Source organism: Rhinopithecus bieti, unplaced genomic scaffold (assembly GCF_001698545.2).
Source record: "Rhinopithecus bieti isolate Rb0 unplaced genomic scaffold, ASM169854v2 scaffold_22439, whole genome shotgun sequence".
Classification (NCBI taxonomy): Eukaryota; Metazoa; Chordata; class Mammalia; order Primates; family Cercopithecidae; genus Rhinopithecus; species Rhinopithecus bieti.
The window spans coordinates 832,844-851,517 of record NW_016810838.1 but is presented as its reverse complement, the minus strand read 5'-3'; the positions used below and the strand labels follow the sequence as shown (position 1 = coordinate 851,517).

At 39.9% G+C, this 18,674-nt stretch overlaps 1 long non-coding RNA gene across 1 annotated transcript; it reads right to left on the bottom strand.

Moving 5' to 3' along the window:
• Window positions 1-6,289: 6,289 nt before the first annotated feature.
• On the bottom strand, window positions 6,290-17,940 carry LOC108542779 (uncharacterized). The gene is made up of 3 exons (XR_001889365.1): window positions 17,595-17,940; window positions 8,423-8,584; window positions 6,290-6,695 (listed from the first exon to the last, which is right to left on the bottom strand). It is a non-coding gene; the product is annotated as an uncharacterized LOC108542779 (long non-coding RNA).
• Between the last annotated feature and the right edge of the window lie 734 nt (window positions 17,941-18,674).

Here is an 18,674-nt window from a genome sequence, read left to right as displayed (position 1 = left end):
CATGAGACTTGCTGATTTTTGTGATTGTGACCAGGACATTTCATTGCAGAGGGGAGAACGCAAAATGTCAATATATTTAGGTTTTTCTCTTGAGTTGTAATTTTTCTTAGAACTCTCCAGCTACTGGCTGTGGAGCACATGTCTGGCATCTTTGCCTTGTGTGAGTTCACTTGGGGAAAAGAACTAGAGATTGCATATTCAGCATGTGGATTTTCACCAAATTCCCATGCCCCTAGAGGTATCTGATACCTCCAAGGAACTTGTGAGCCTAAGGAATTTGGCTTGCCATTGTAGATAAAGCCTTTTGAAAAAATTAGGTTCACAGCAATTTCAGTGGGGCTGGGAAGAAGTGAAGATAAATGTATGTTCAAGCTGTCATGTTTAATTGGAAGTCCAATGTTGATTTTAAGACATATGGAAAATTCACTTTTTCTAAATAAAATGTAGGAAGACTTTAGATATGGGAAACCATATAAACAGTTTGAATAGCAAGTGACCTACTGGTGACTTTCTAGCACCAAAGAACTTTAAAGTAGTTAAGAGGGTTCAGAAAGATGAATACTGCAAAGACCTCTGGCCAGGGATATGTGGCAATGAATTTTCAAAATGTACTAAGAATATAATCTGGGATATGAAAGAAGTTGAGCACCTTCCTACTCTGTATCTGGCATGTAAGGTCTTAGGCTTATTTCAAGTTGCATTGTATCCAAATTATATTATTTTGTCTTTAGCTTTCCCAAGGCTGACCTCCTTGGAGTGGAGACGATACTTAATGCTTGTCAAAGCCCTTTCACACATGTTAGATCTTCAGGATTTTTTAATTCTAAAAGATAAATGTGTAGCATATTTACAGTCACTGCCACAATATTTTTAAAAATCACAAATATTAAATTGGTTACATGTTAGAGTCTTATGTGATACTCTTTAACACAATAGGTAGAAGTTGGAAAAATAACTCCTTAGAGCGTCATCATCCTTTATTCTGGGGCTGTTAACCTCCATCCCTTGGGCTTTTAGTTGAACACAGAGCAGAGTTCATTGTTTGGACTTTAAAAGGGTTGAGATTTCTTGATCCCAAAGAGCTAAACTGTTTGATGTTATAATAATTTAAGTTTGTCTTTAGAGCAGACAGAATTGCATCTGAGAGGATTGTTTCTTTGAGGATAGACTTGCTTCCTTTGCAGAGATTTGGACTTCCTTATAGCCATGTATTCTTGCTCTTGCTCTGGATAAATCCATGTGTATGTTTTAGCAGGGACTGATGAGTGGAAGCTGAGACCTGTTATGGCTGGAAACATGTGCAGGTCTCACTTCACCTCATGTGGCCTGAGTCTGATGCAGCTCAACACAGGCTGGACTGTTGATGTCTCAAATCTCGCATAATTCAGGAGTGAATAAGCCAGAACTGGAAAATACATTTCCTGAACTCTTGTGTATTTTGGGGCTCACTCTACAGAAGGTCATAGAGCAGACCTCAACCTGATGGGATTTCCCCCTGAAGTGGGGAGGCAGGTCTAAGGTCATGGAAGGAATAAACTTATTTTCCTAGGCCTTGGGATTAGGAACTTGTTTCATTGAAAAGCAGGATATTTTTAGGAACTCGCTGGGGTATACGTGTGGTTCAGAAGCAGGTTCCTAACACGTGGACTAGCTGGGAGGAGTGCTGTCATGGACCCTTGGGTCTTGGCTTATAGGTTTTCAGTGTACCATATCTAAAAGCAATTTCAATTTTACTGCCCTATTTCCTTTTCTTTAATCCTCCGATTATCCCCAAAACGTCAATAGACTCTTGATGACCTGTTCTGTTCTAACTGGGAACTTGAAGGAACGAGTATACCCAGGCTTCAGGTGAAGCGGTCTCAATGAGAGGAGCTGCCTGAGGGAAACCTGTGGAGGTGGCAGGGGGTCATGCATGCTGGGGTGAGCCGTGGTCCCCGCAGAGAGGGGCCTGGAGCTAGGGGGCTCACTGAGGTGGCAGGTGACAATCAAGATGGCTTTGGAGAGCATGAGAGCATTTCCCAGGGAGTCCAGAATATTTGGGGATGGAAATCTGGTAAGGACTAAACTTAACCAGTAAGATGGGATAAGAATCTGAGACATTATCATTTGGGAATTGGGGATTCATGGAACGTGTGGACCGTGCTGGTTACACTGATTAAAAAAAAGACATTTGTAATTTTTATCTATCCCCTTTTGCTTTTAATTAAAATATGCCATTTTCTTTTGAAAATCCTTAACAGATGCAAATCATGATTCTTAATGACTTCCTATTTCCTTTCCTTTTTGAATGAGATTCTGGCAATGTCATCCTTTGTCTTTTGTCTGACACTTGTGTACCCTCTCACCAGTCGCAAATCGTCAACACATGGCTCCAAATTCCCCATCACCTTTGAAGTAGCTGTTGCTCTTTCATTCTCATCCTAATCCTCTCTTGAACAGGTAGTGTATTCCTCCCTTTCCTAGAATGGTGTTGTTTTATATCATACAGTTAAAACAGAAACTATATGATATAAAATACAGTTCCTTGTGCCATCTCTGCTCTTCCCTAATTCTTAAGAGTTTTCTTGATGCTTCAGGAAGTCCCAGAAGCTCCCCTGACCCTGTGACTTTAATTAGAATATCAGGACCTGCTGATTGTTGTCAAATGTATCTGCAGAATCTCTGGTCAGTTGCTATTACCCTTCTCTGCTTCCCAGTGTGTTTTCTTCTGCTCTAGAATCTTATTGTCAGCACTTCATCCCTAGGCTCAAGAAAGCAGAAAGGAAACTCATCTCATAAAATGTCTGGAGAACCCCAGCCTCATCACTCTGCTTCCGTTTTGTAGGTATAGACCTTCTTTGTAATAGTTTTTCACGTATAATTCTCCTGGTTTTCCTTTTCTCTCTTTCTGTTTCTCTCTCTTTAGTTGTCAAATCTTTGGTTCCTGTAACAGTGCCTAGCATATAGTAAGTGCTTAACAAATATTTATGGAATGAATAAATAAACATAAACTGAACCAGAATCTTAGTTCCAATTTTAAATTCTCAAGAAAGGAGACCTAACTTGATAAAAATTTAACAATAGATCAGAATTCTGGAACTCTTCCTTCCTTTTAAGTTTTATCCTGCTGCCTGCTCTCAGGAATTCCATGTGTCTCCAATGTGTCCAGAATGTTGTTCTCCAAAGCCTGCCTCTTGCACTTAGAAGAGTGATTTCCCAGTAACTATTCACTACATGTTAGGCACTGTGTGAGTGCTTTGCAGGTCCTATGTAGCTAGATTCCCACAATAAACTTATGAGTTGATATTCTCATTTACAAAGTAGACTTGGATACAGAAAGAGTAAAGCTTTGGCCAAGAATCTACATCTGGGAGTCTTGTTAGGATCTGGGATTTGAATGTAGGTAGAGTAAAGCCATACCCTCATGGCTATGCTGCCATCTCTCCCTGCCCTAGGTTCCAGAACATTCTTGCTTTCTTCTCTCCTTCAGAAAGCCATCTCTTTCCTTAGTGTTAACATTAGAAAAAGTATCTGGTTTATGCAGTGAGAATATACTTATGAATAATTTATTGTTTTCAGCATTGGGGATGTGATGCTGGCATTCTAACCATTGTTATGCCTTTTGTTTTGTGATTGTGGTCTGATAATTTACTGTTCTGTACATTTAGAAATATTTATGTACACATTTATAAATATGTATGCTTACAAATAGTTCTTACTAAAAAGATGGCTTTTATACAGACTGTTATGTTGGTTTGCCACACCACTCACCATAGGATTTATTGAACACCTATTAAGAGCCTGACACTATGCTAGACACTGGGATTACAAAGATTCTCAAACATAGGTGTACAAATCCCACCCCAGATTAAATTTCTTGAATGTCTCTTCATTTTCTTAAGGTAAATTGCAGACACCTAAACATGACTTTTAATGATGTGGCTGCTGCCCCCTCTCTCACTTTATTTTATTCCCTATTTCCCTTTCCCGTTTCTCATTTTCTCTCTTCTTATTCTCTACTGTCAACTCACCTCCCACTGCCCAAATAAATGACCTCTCCTGAACTTCTTGCAGTCATTCCGGTCTCTCTAGGTTTAGCACTCACTGTTCCTCTGCTTGGAACACTATCTTTTACATTGCCAAAATTGATTTTAGTTTTCAGCTTAGATAGCGTTTTCTGCAGGAAGCTTTTCTTATCCTCAGAGTCTGGGTGAGGGGGCACTTCTCAAGACTCTTGTACATCCTGTGCTTTCCTGATTACAGACAGGCAGGGATCCACTTTCTCTTTTTCATCATTTTATGACCCCAGCCAGCGTAGCACCATTCCAAACAGAGACAATGGCAAATGGGGTAGTAAAAGGCTGGAAGAGGAGGGTGTGTTTGGGAAACTGCAAGCATTTTGATTTTGACTTTTGATGACCCCTCCCTTTTTTTATCAGAGGAAAGCATCCCATTTCCTTTCAGTTAACTGTTAGTATTAGCTTGATTTATCTTGCTGGAGCTTTTGTTTTCCTTTTCTAGAAGGGTAACAATTCAGGAGCACTTCTTCTTTAGATAAAGTACACTAAAATCATCTAGAAAGAAGATGGAATTAGTGACAGAACACAACTTATTTTTGGCAAAACTCACTGCTTTATCACAGAGTTTGGGAGCTTGTCAACTTCAAAATCCATTTGTTAAAAGTTATGTGTTCTCCAAAAGAAACAGAAACCACCCTAGAAGCCTGCGGATTAATCACAGGGAGAATGAAGCTACCACTGAGGTCCCTCTATGTGTCCAGATGGAGGTTCCAGCTGTTCTAGAAGGCACCAGCTGATTGTTATCTTAGCTCTGGATATTAGAGACAGGATCAGAAAGTATAAATTCCAGACAAGGATTTCAGGACCCTGGAACAGTGATTATCCCTTCCCCATATTGCTGCTTTAGCAGGAGAGGAGGATACGGGGAGCCATTTGTTTTTTTTCCCCTCTATACAACTGATCCAGAAATGTTTGGCTGTACTTCACACAAAATACAACAATAAAGAGTTATTTTCTGGCCACCTGCCACTGGAGTACCTGCTTTTCCCCAGAAGCCCAGAGAGAAGGAGCCCAGGTGATGGCTGTCAACCCTGAAAGCAGGGCACCAGGATACCCAGTTTGCAAACTTGGTGGGAGGGGATATGCCTTGGGTCCTGGACACACAGGATGATCCCCCTGCAGAGGGGACCAGGGACTCCTGTAAAGATGCGGAGACCGATACTGACAGTGAGTCCACATCAACACAGGGAATTTCTGAAGAAACAGACATGGTGACGTCACGTGGGCTGTTAAAGAATATTTCTTAGGAAGCTGACTTCCCAGAAACATGTGACATGGAGAAGCACCAGAGAATCCCCACAGAAAAAAAAAAATATTAAAGGAAAACAAAGAGAAGCCACTATGCAAGGAAACCCTTCAGATGTGAGGAGTATGGAAGATGTATCAGCTTTTCCTCCTAGTATGTCAGAAGCCAGAGAATCCACACTATCCATGTAAGGAGTGTGGGAAATCATTTAATGGCAATTCTTCATTGATTTGTCATCAGTCCATACTGGAGAGAAATCCGATCAGTGTGAGGAGTGTGGGGGAGCTGATAGTAATAGTCAATCTGATCAGGCATCAGAGAATCCATAGTAGGGACAGACCCTAACTCTGCAAGAAGAGTGGAAATGGCTTCCCCAGTAGTTCCAAGTTGGTTATACATCAGAGAATCCACACCGGGGAGAAGACTCATGAGGGTAATGAGTATAGAAGAGATCTTGCTGTTAAATCTGTATAATGTCAGCATCAGAGAATCCACAGTGGAGAGAAAGCCTGAATGTAGCAAGTATGGCAAGATCTTTAGGACTTTCTCCCATCTGTACCATCTAAGAGAAGCCTGGGCTAGATCTTAGTCCTTTTGTGGTCCCAGCATTTTTAACTCCCTTTTCATGGTAATTACTCCTACTTCTGACTTTTTCAGTAACAGGAATCAATAAATTTCAGTGGGTTTTTTTTCTTTAAAAAGTAATTTCCTTGAACCACACATTTTACATGCTTTAATTTCTGAGCATCACAACGAGATCTGTGCACATAATAGGTGGTAGGAGATAAACATTGTTGGGAGTTTTAATTGCAAAATTAAATTTTATACATGCTGGGTCTTTATAGTTTGATACTTATGTTTGACTTAAAAAATCATATTTTTTATTTATCACTTCTCATGACTCATCTGTGATTATCCTGGGTGAGAGTGAGAAATTTAAATGGTGTAGTAGGGGAATGTTATGTGGTAATGAGAAAAAGTATTGCGTTGTGACTGTCAAATGTCATCTGCTTAACATTTGATCTGATTCCTGCTTTTAGCAGGACAAAAGTGGAGCTATAGAGGAAAAAAATGCCAATCAGAAGAATTTCTCTCCCTAGCTTCTTTCCAGGAGGACTCCTAGAACTCCACCCTTAATTTCTGTCTGCATTTTTCTTAAATTCCCCAGCAAAACCAGGAGTGTGTGGTGTATCTAGTCTCTTTGCTGCAGTTGTTGATGGCTTCTTCCCAATGCAGGGGTGCACCTGTGGCTCCCCCTCTCCAGAGCTGCCTCATCACATTTCTCTCTCTGCTTCCTGCCTGCTGCAACTGCCAGGGACTACAGTCAGTATCACCACCACACAGAGCCTCAAGGCCACGGCTGCTGTCCACATGGAATCTGCCCAATAAGCCTACAGGAAGAAGAAGAAGAAAAAAGCAGTGCTCAGCTGAAAGTAGGCAGTTATGATTATATTATTTGGACCCCCAGAGCCAGTCGTATCTGAAGTAAACCCTACCTATTAGTCTATTGTGCTTACACTAGCTCGAATGGCCTTTTTACTACCCTCAAATCTCAACTAATGAAGGTGCCAACACATCATCTCATACTGTGGTTGTGAAAAAACAAACAAACAAAAAAAAAAACAAACAAAAAAAACCCACACTGACTCTTCCTAGAAGTTGAATGCTTACCTCTTGCTAGTCCCAACTAGGTTGCATGGTAATGGTGAAAATCTGTTTTCACCTCTAAGCTCTACTTTTGTTCTGTTGGCTTAATTATTGGACACTAAGAGGCTCAAGACTGACATTTTCCAGTGTCAGTGCCCCAGCAGAAAGCATTTTTCCTTAAAGCACTGTTATAAAGATACCAAGATTGGCTTGGCTCCAATCAGAGACCAATCCCTGAAGCAATCATGGTATGTAGGTTTCTTAGTCCATTTGTGCCTCTCTAACAAAATACCGCAGACTGGCTAATTTATAACAATGCAAATGTATTCTTACAGTTATTCTGGAGGCCGAGAAGTCCAAGATCAAGGCACTAGCAGGTTTGGTGACCAGTGAAGGCTGCTTTATCAGTGGTGGCATCCTCTCATGGTGGCATCCTCATATGGCAGACGGACAAAAAGGGGCCTAAGCTAATTCCCTTAAGCCCTTCTATAAGGCACTAATTCATATATGAGGGGGAAACCCTTGTGGTCTGATCACCTGCTAAAGGCACCACTGCATAATAACACCACAGTGGGGATTGTTTCACCATGAATTTGGAAGGGAAACATTCAAACCATAGCAATAGGATAAAGGAAGCCTCTGATGGGCCAGGTCTGATCTCATGTTCATCCTTGGAGTGATGAGGTCAGCACCATCAGAACAAAGATTTATGAAGAAGAAAAGGATTATGGGAAAGTCTGCCCATTGTTCACTATAGGGATACTCCTTGCCTTTATCATGGGCATTGGGCAAGGCTTTTGGGAAATTCACAAAGTCTTCTTTGCTTCTGGGGAAGAGAGGTTATACATCAGAGAATCCACACTGGGGAGAAGACCCATGAGGGTAATGAGTGTGGAGGAGTTTTTGCTGTTAAATCTACATAATGTCAGCATCAGAGAATCCACAGTGGAGAGAAACCTTGAGTGTAGCAAGTATGGGAAAATCTTTAGGACTTTCTTCCTGTGTCTTCCCTACTCTAGGAGCCTTGATGCCTACCCTACAAATCACTCTGTCTTGGTGTGAATACCACAACTGGGCCTGCCAATTATTTTCTGTTTTATACTTGTTTCTGCAGAAATCAGATCCTGAGGCCAAGGCTTATATCCTACTTTATTAGAGTGCAATCTCAGGGAATAGGAGGGAAGCAAAAAGGGCAATGAGTCAAGAAAGGAGAAAAAACCAATACAAAGGTACATTATTAAGCCAGTCACCACTTGATATCAAGAGGAACTAATGGCTCAGTCTTACAGGATCATCTTCTAAGAGGTTGTGTAAATGACCCATTTGCAAGGAAGGTCTGTATGAAGAGAGGAAGGGAGAAGAATTTTTCTACTGGACTCCTGGTCTCCCATTGGTCAAAAGTTAACCCCATGGGTGTTAATTCTTCTGAAATTCTTGGATGAGCATATATGGACTCTGCAGTGTGTTCTACCTTAGTATCAGTGGGGAACCCTGGGCAAGAGGCAGAAAGTACTCAGTGTGAGGCGAGGCATTATACTTGGCATTTGGCTCCTATGCTACAGCATGGCATCTTCTGCAGGAGAAGAGGTACAAATCCGATCAGAACACTTCAAGGCAATTACCACAGCAAACTCTGAAAAGACAAGACAAGAGGGTTAACGAAATAGTCTACAGTTGCCAGTGTTCCAGCTGGTCCCTAGGTTCTACTTGATATTCATCATCTCCCTCCTCTATCATCTTTTCTAGATTTCCCCAACGTATGACCAACATTTCAGTTGACCTGGAATGTTTGCCCAGTACAATGACTTAAACCTTTGTCCCCAAGGGTTCTAAATATCTTGTTTATGTCAGGTTGTTCTTGCTTCAGTTATCTGTTTACTACTATTACTGAGGAGAGAAACACCAATGGATGTTCTAGGGAACCTTTATTTCTAGACTTCCTCCTCCCTTCGTCCATTGTACATCAGCAACCCTAGTTCCTCATGACAGGATGGATCACCATCGCCAATAGAGTGACTCTTTTCTTTGCTCTGTAGCATGAAGGAGACAAGTGATCTTTGGTGTTACAGCATGGACTTCACTAGAACACTTAAGTGCTCTCACTCTTGTGCATCAACAGGGAAACCTTGGGGCAGGAGGTAGGTGGAGGTGTGGTATGGGTGTATGGTGAGATACTATTGGATTGTGCTCATAGGAAGTTGGTCAGACTTCCCACAAAGTTGGTAGCCACTGATGGGAAAAGCCCTGGGGATAAGTGACTATAAGAGAATCTGACTTGGCATATAAGAAGTGTCTGATTCATCTTCCTTCCCTATGGAAACCTTGCTTGCAGAGTGATGGTATGCTTACCAGTATTCTCTGATATACTTCCATGAAGTAGACAGGTAAGCTATTAAGTATGTAAAATGTATCCCTAGGTAAGGAAGTTGAGGACACAAAGTTGAATTATACATGGTAGGTTTTTCTCTCAAGGAGTTTGAGTTCAGACATATCCTCACTTGACAGATAGGAAAATGAAATGAAAAACAGATGGTAATTTTCTCCAAGCCATTCAACTGAAACATGGCAAAGCTGGGCCTATCAACAAAAATTTCTAGATTCTGTTACAAACAAACTCTACTGTTTGTACTAATTATTGAAGGATTAAAACAGCAAATGACTGGCATGCCTAGTCATGAGTCACCACAGAGTTTCAAATTTAAACAGCGTCATATAGTCAGTAGTGATTCGTAAATTCTTCTGTGATAATACTATATAACTGAAGATACACCTGGGATGGGGCTTTTTGTTACATTTGCAGCATGTAAAAGGAATGACAAATTTATAGTCAAAGAATTTTTTTCTCTCTAATTAAAAAGCAAAATGACTAATAGTGATATCTTTAGAAAATAGTTATACCAAAACATGCAAATAAATAACATAGTAGGTAATCTTTTTACCTTAATATGTTATGACTACCTTCGTACATCATTTAATATTCTTCTACTACATCTTTATTTCAATAAAGATCTTTATTTCAACAAAGATGTAGCATTTCATTATGTGGTTATAATATAATGTATTTTACCAGTTATTTTGGGCACTGATTTTCCCAGTTTTCAGTGTTAAAAATGGTGCTTTATGAAATAGCCATAGAGCTCTATCTTTGTGAAATCCATGATTACTTGTTTATACCTTCGTCATGAATTCCTGATGCATATGCATGTCAGCATGTGAGAGTGCATATTTTTTTCCATTTTGAACCCTGCCTATTTTAATTTTAAAATATTTGCTCATCTGATGGGAGAAAAATATAAACCCTCACTTTTGAGTGCAGGAAAAGCTTTCATTTTCTCCAATCCAAGTAAGGATAAAGTTAACATGTTTACCTGGCTCTTATGCATACTCATTGTGGTACATTTGAAAAATGGCCGGGCGCGGTGGCTCAAGCCTGTAATCCCAGCACTTTGGGAGGCCGAGACGGGCGGATCACGAGGTCAGGAGATCGAGACCATCCTGGCTAACACGGTGAAACCCCGTCTCTACTGAAAATACAAAAAACTAGCCGGGCGTGGTGGCGGCGCCTGTAGTCCCAGCTACTGGGGAGGCTGAGGCAGGAGAATGGCGTAAACCCGGGAGGCGGAGCTTGCAGTGAGCCGAGATCCGGTCACTGCACTCCAGCCTGGGAGACAGCGAGACTCCGTCTCAAAAAAAAAAAGGAAAATGGCCACATTTTTTTTCCTCTCTATATCCAACATTTTTGTGGTGTGATTTTTGCAGTATTCTCCATCAAGGGGTGCAGTCTATTTCCTCAATACTTGAATCTGGGCTAGACTTGTGACTCGCTTTGACCTATGGAATGTAGCAAACAACAACAAAAATGGTTTACTATGTCTGAGCTAGGCTCCGAGAGGTCTCTATTTCCTTTCTTGGAACCTCATGATCACCGTGTAAATAAATCTGGACTGCCTAAGGGATGGTGAGAGATGCATGGCCCAAGTATTCTATCACCCAGCTGTTAACCATTCAACTCCCAGAAGCAGAGTTGCATAGCTGATCTGATTTTTCAATTAAAATATCCAAGCTCACAAATACGTGAGTGAGCCCAGCTGAGATCAGAAGAGCCACTCATGTAAACACAGCCTCAATTGGTGACTGTAGATTCTTAAAAAAAAAAAGTGATTATTTTAAGTAAATTTTAAGATATTTTATTATCCAACAAAAGCTAACAGAAATACTCATAATACCTATTTAGGTGGAGAAGATACATTCATATTTACTGAAAGATTTTATTAAAATAGGAAGAATGTTTCAATAAAAGATCAAATCATTAGAAGCATAGTACTATCATTTATAAAGTGATAACAATGAAAATAATATGTCTTGAGTTCTATTGGTTAAAGTTTGAATTGATGTTTCCTGTAAATACCTTCCAGAATTGTTATAGATGAGAGATTCTGAGAGACTGTAGTTTAGTAGAAAGGCTCCCTTGTATGAGAATATGACTATGGAGGGTTTAGTTTTAATTCTGCAACCAGAAATCCATGTGAGTGGAGACAAGGTATTTTATTTCCCTGAATTTCTGTTTGCACAACTGCAATATAAAGAACTTGTAATAACAACAATAGCTAAGATTTATTGGCTGTTTATTATGTGACAGGCACTGCTTTATGGACTTTCATATATTGTTTCTTATAGTTGTGCTTCGACTTCTATCTGTGAAAGAAGTATAACAATAGTGCCTTCTTTCTTGTGAGGCTTCAGATTGCTCTAATTAGTCTCTGGGGTTTAATAACCCTAACAGTCTAAGACTAATCATTTTTCCTTTATGAGGCAATGCAATTAATCAAAATATTTATTTTGTTTTCATCTAGCAAATTGATTGCTATGTAATTATGAAGACTTTTTTTTTTTTTTTCTCCGAGAGATCCTTGTTTCACTGAGGATCTTTCGGGACAGAATTTCTTAAGCTCATGTCAATAAGTCTTATATTTAAGGGAAGACATAAAGATAAATAGTGGATCAGCAGCATATGGATAAAGGGAAGGTCAAGGCAATTTCTAGGCTGCATTTTGAGAACAGTCAAAATGTTCATGAAAATCTGGTAAAGTCATACAGATGGTGAAAGTATTGACTATTTTGAGTGACTTTCATGTCAACAGATGCTAAAGTAGGGGCAATTTTACACCAGCAGCAGCCTGTCAATTGCTGTGCTTCTTGCAGAACACAAACCTAGCCATAAAGAAAAAATTTGATTTATGGGCTTGATTATGAAGTTAAAAATTTCACTATCAACAGTCGCCATTAATTGAGTAATAAGGCCAACCGTAGAAAAAATTTTCACTACCTGCAAGTACTAGTATTCACAACACATAGAAAGCTCCCACATGTCAAAAGAAAAAAAAGTGAATAGAAAAATGAGCAACTAAGACTTGATCAGATACTGATAAAAATGAATATCTAAACAACTAATACATTTTTTAAAAGGTGCTTGAAATAATTAGTTATCATGGAAATTAAATCACAATAACCAGAATGGCGAAAATGAAAAAAGACAATACCAGATGTTTGCAAAGATACAGGGTAACTGGAACTATCATACACTGTTGATAGAAGTGTAACTTAGTACACCACCTTTGGAAAGCTGCTACACCTGCTAAAGGTTAAGGTGCGCACATCCTCTCACCCAGTTATTCTGCTCTTAGTTTTATACCCAACCGGAAATGAATGCCTTACGTTCACCAAAAGACATAAGGGTATTTTTAGTAATACTACTTCTAATAGAAAAAAACTGGAAATAAACAAATGCTCATCACAAGTAGGTAAATAGCAGCATAGTCATACAATGAAATACTGCATGCTAATAAGAGAATAGACTACAGCTACACACAACATGGATGACTCTTGCAAACACATTAAGTAAAAGCATCCATGCACAAGAGTACATGCTTCATTATTCCATATATAAAGCAAGCAAATCTAACGATGGTGTTAAAAGTCAGGTGAATGATTATTTTGGGGAAGAGGGTAATGGCTGTGAGGGGCAAGTATTTATCTTAGAAATTTTAATAACTAGGGGAAGGCATGAATAGGGTTCTGAGATCTCATGTTCTTTCTTCCTTTCTAAATGGGAATTATACAGGTGTGTTCACTCAATAGTTTTTGAGCTATTTGTGATGTGTTTACTTTTCTGTATGTTTATTATACTTCAGTAATTTTTTTCTAAATACTCTGCCAAAAGGCTCCTGCAACTGATAAATGACTTCAGTCAAGTTTGAGGGTACAAAAATCGACGTAAAAAATTAGTAGTTTTCTATATACCAATTAACATTCAAACTGAGAGCCAAATCAAGAACACAGTCTCATTTGCAATAGCCACCAAGAGGAAACAAACAAAAATCTTAGGACTACATCTAACCAAGGTGAAAGATCTCTACAAGGAGAACTACAAAACACTGCTAAAAAAATAATAGATGATGCAAATGGAAAAACATTTCATGCTCATGGATTGGAAGAATCAGTATCATTAAAATGACCATACTGCCCAAAGCAATCTACAGATTGAGTGCTACTCCTATGAAGCTACCAACATCATTTTTCACAAATAAGAAAAACCTATTCTAAAATTCGTATGGAACCAAAAAGCCTTAATAGCCAAAGCAACTCTAAGCAAAAAGAACAAAGCTGGAGGCATCACATTACCCTACTTCAAACTATATAAGGCTACAGTAACCAAAGCAGCAAGATACTGGTACAAAAACAGACACATAGACAAATGAAACAGAATAGAGAACTCAGAAATAAAACTGCATTCCTACAGCCATCTGATCTTTGACAAAGTTGACAAAAATAAGCAATGGGGAAAGAACTCCCTATTCAATAGTGCTGGGATAGCTGGCTAGCTATATGCAGAAGAATGAAACTGTACCCTTACCTTTCACCATATATAAAAATTAACTCAAGATGGATTAAAGATTTAAATGTAAGACCTCAAACTACAAATCCTAGAAAAAAACTTAGGAAACACCATTCTGGATGTTGGCCTTGGGAAAGAATTTATGGCTAAGTCCTCAAAAGCAGTTGCAACAAAAAAATTGACAAGTGAGACCTAATTAAACTAAAGAACTGCTGCACAGCAAAAGAACTTATGAACAGAGTAAAGATGCAACCTACAGAATGGGAGAAAATATTGGCAAACTATTCATCTGACAAAGGTCTAACATACAGAATTTATCAGGATCTTAAGCAATTGGACATGTAAAAACCAAATAACCCCATTATAAAATGAGCAAAAAACATGAACAAACACTTCTCAAAAGAAGACATACGAGTCTTCTTGCCCCTCCCAGCCATTACCCTACTCCCCAAAATAACAACTCCCCTTGGCCTTTAAAACCATAGATTAGATTGGCTTGCTTCTGCACTTTATATGTGGCATCACGAAGCACACATTCTGTTGTGCCTGGATATTTTCACTCAAATATAAAAAAGCTCAACATTACTAATCAGAAATGCCAGTCAAACCATCTCACACTAGTCAGAATGGCTATTAAAAAGTCAAACTGAAGATGGTGAGATTGTGGAGAAAAGGAAACACTTATGCATTGTTGGTGAGAATGTAAATTATGAGAATGTAAATGTTCAGCCACTGTGGAAAGCAGTTTGGAGATTTCTCAAAGAACCTAAAACAGTTACCATTCGACCCAGCAATCCCATTACTGGTTATGTATCCAAAAGAAAATAAATCGTTCTACCAAAAACACACACACTGGTAAGTTCATTGCAGTACTATTCACAATAGCAAAGACATGGAATCAACCTAGGTGTTCATCAACATTGGATTGGATAAAGAAAATGTGGCACACATATACCATGGAATATTATACAGCCAAATAAAAGAACAACAAAGTCTTATCCTTTGGAACAAAATGGAGCTAGAGACCAACATCCTAAGTGAATAAACATAGGAACAGAACACCAAATACCCCATTATTTTCACCTCTCAGTGGGAGTAAACAATGGTTATTCATGGACATAAGGATGGCAACAATAGACACTGGGGACTACTGGTGGGGGAAGGGTTGAAAAACTACTGGCTACTGTGTGCACAACCATACTCAAAATCTTAGCATCACATAATATACCCAGGTAACAAACCTGCACATATACCCCTTGAAACTAAAAAGTTGAAATAAAAATTTTTATTTCTTAAGTAATCTTACCTGGGAGCTGTGAGAAAGCTTCCCATAGCACCACCATGGAGCTGTAGATAACAACAATGGCACCTAGATACAGCAAAAATAGAACATGCTGCTTCATGAGAGTGAAGAGCATGTGGATGTTCAGTACTAAGGCTTCAGAGGTCTTAAGATCAAGTGACCCAGGAGAAGCCAGCCCAAGACACTTTAGCTGTGGTTGATGCTGCTACACACTGGCAAATATCACAACCAGGAGATCCCCGGGGAGCTCTGGAGCTGAAGGTGTGTGAATCCTGTGAATACCGACAGCAACAATGAGATCTGAATGAATTAGCATGAATCAAAAGAAGCAGGCAAAGAATCTGAGTAGGAGACCAGGGTTCAACATCCAGATATCTGAAGCAAGTAAAAGGGCATCAATAAGAATACAGATTTGCACACAGACAGGAGTTCATGTACCAGGGAAACAGGTGGTGGACAGGGCTCAGACCAGGAGGTTAGGGAAAGCACGTCCCTATGTAAGATAGACAGTATGTAGCTCTCAAGCTGTGGCTTGCCTCTTGATCCAAGGACAACAGCTGTCTGTCCTGGTAGTTGCAAAAAGTTTCCTTCTTGGTGTGGACAAGGCTGTTTTGCTCCTCAAAGTGAAGCAAGAATCACCAGGGACCTGGTGGCTGAAGCACAAAAAGAGGGTAAGGGCCCCTGGGGAGAACTCACAGTTCTAATGGTTTTGGGATTCAGGAAGGAAGGATGGTTATTTCTTAGAATTCTGTTAGTGGTAAGGGAAAACTTACTGCTGTGTGGGTGCTGTGCAAGATAATTAGAACCAAAACCTTTTAATTGGAAGATATCCTACCTTTGCTGCTATGGCTTCTAGTCTAAGAACAAACAACAGTTGTTCCTCAAATCTGAATCGTGATATGGCCTGGATCTGTCTTACTAAGCATGAACCAAGCATGTGTTAGGAAATGGCAAGTAAAATACTAATGCTTAAATAATACCTCATTTTATGCAACATTGGTATTCTTTTCAGAGAACTTTCACAAATCTGATCCCATCTGAAACTCAAAACATCTGAGGGAGGAAAAACCTGTATTAACTACCCACCTTAAGAGATGAGTCAGCTGAACCTCAAAGAAGAAAACATGATCTAAAGACAAGCACAAAACTGGTGAGCTCAGGTCTCACATTCCTGGTTTAATGCTTTCCTGCTTAAGCTGTGATGTATGCTGGATGTGGGAAGCTAACTAAAGGAGGCATGGAATATTGAGGATTTTGTTTTTTTAAAGGAGATTTTACATCACTGATGCAGAACTCAAATGGTAGGCTGACACCTGGACTCAATTATTTTTTTAGAGCTCTGTTTTCTAGAAACAAGCAAAAACTGGATTTCCTCAATTCCTAACACTGGTTTTGTTTCCACTGAAAAACTCAGAGCCCCTCACTGAAAACCCATCATGTAGAATAGTGCTTCTGAAACTTTCATGTGCACAAGAATCACCTGGAGGGGTGGTGGTATTAAAATGCGCATTATGATTCATTAGCTCTGGTATGAATATCCAGACTCTGTACTTCTAGTAAGCTCTCAGGTGATGCCAATGCTGCAGGTTTGAAGAATACACGTGGAGTAGCATCTTAGTTCAGGCTGCTATTACAAAGTACCTTAGGCTGGGTAATTTATAAATGATATAAATGTATTGCTCATAGTTCTGATGGCTGGGAAATCCAAGAACAAAGTGCCAGCAGATTGGTAAGGGTTTGTTCTCTGCTTCCAAGATGGTGCCTTGTAGTGGGTTGTTACATGATGTAAAGGGTGGAATGTTCCCTTCAATCTTCTTTGTTAGTACATTGATACCATAACCTACTAACCTCTCAAAGGCCTTTACGGGCAATACTGCATTTGGGATTAAGTTTCAACATAAGAATTTGGTGGGTACAGGGGCATGGCACAAGTGCTCAGACTATAGCACTCTGTTTCTGGGTCTCCCAAATTTGTCTTTCTCATATGCAGAATACATTCATTTAATCACAATAGCTCCCAAATCTTAACTTGTTCCAGCATCAGCTCAAAAATGTAAAGTTTGGCGTCTCATCTAAATCTCATCTAAATCAGACATGGATAAAACTCAAGTTACAATTTATCCTGAGACAAATAGCTCTCCAGCTGTGAACTTGTGAAATCAAACATGTGATGTGCTTGGAAAATATAATGGTAGGACAGGCACAGAATAGACATTCCTATTTCAAAAGGGAGAAATAGGAAAGAAGAAAGGGATACTCAGTCTTGACCAAATCCAAAACTCAACAGGGCAAAACATTAGATCTCATGGCTCCAGAATGATCTTCTTTGACTTGAAGTTCTGCCTTTCAGATACACTGGTGTGGGAATTGGGCCCCCAAGGCTCTACCTCCTGGTTTTTCTGGGCACAGTCCAAGTTGCAGCTATCACAGGTTGGAATCTCTTACCTGTGACTCTCCCAGACTGGAGTTTCATACCAGCAGCTCTGTCAGTGTGGGACCCCTTCACCTGAAAACAGCCACCAGGGTTGGGGGAGGTTGGTTTTTGCCTCCATGGTCCCACTAGGCATTGCCCCAGTAGGTGCTTTCTATAGGGCCTCTGCCTCTGTAGCAGCTCTCTGCTTGAGCCCCGAGGCTCTCCAGGGCATCATTTTGAAATCTAGGTGGAGAGAACCAAGTCCCCGTAGCTCATGCATTTTGTCCCTGGTGGAGATGGCACTGTATAGGTGCTGCCAAGGTTTACTGCCCTCAGAAGGGGTGGCCTGAGCTGCACCTGAGCCAACTTGAGGCACAGCTTGGGTAGCCAAGGAGTGCTGCACTGGAATGTGGGGAATGGAACCTTGAAATTAGTCTGTTTCCATGGCCCTGGAATTCTGGGCCTGTGATGAGTAGAGCCAGCCTCTAAAGATCTCCGAAATGCTTTCTGGGCCATTTTTCCATGTCTTGATGAAGAGTACAAGGCTTCCACCCATCTGTAGTGATATCCTTGTCAGACAGTTGCATGACCACACCCTTGATGATCTTTCCTGAATGCACTTTTACATTCTTTGCAACATGGCCAAGCTGAGAATTTTCCACATCTTTACGTTTTATTTCCCTTTTGATTATAAACTGATTTGTTTCCCCCTTCTCACCTTTTACTATAAGCAATCAAGAGAAGCCATGACATACCCTCAATACTTTGCTTAGAAATTTCTTCTACCAAATATTCTAGTTCAACACTTACAAGTTCTGCCTTCTACAGAACATTAGTACATGAATACAGTTCAACCAAGTTCTTTGCCACCCTACAAGGATTACCTTTCTTCTAGTTTCCAATAACATGTTCCCAATTTCTGAGACCTCATCAGAATGGCCTTTACCATCCATATTTCTACAATATTCTTATCACAGCCACTTAAGTAATCCCAAAGAAGATTGAGGATTTCTTTACAGCTCTCCTCTTCTTGTGAGTCCTCAAGAATTGTCTTTAATCCTCCATTCATGGCAGTGGACTCCAAAACAATCCACCATTCATGGCAGTGGACT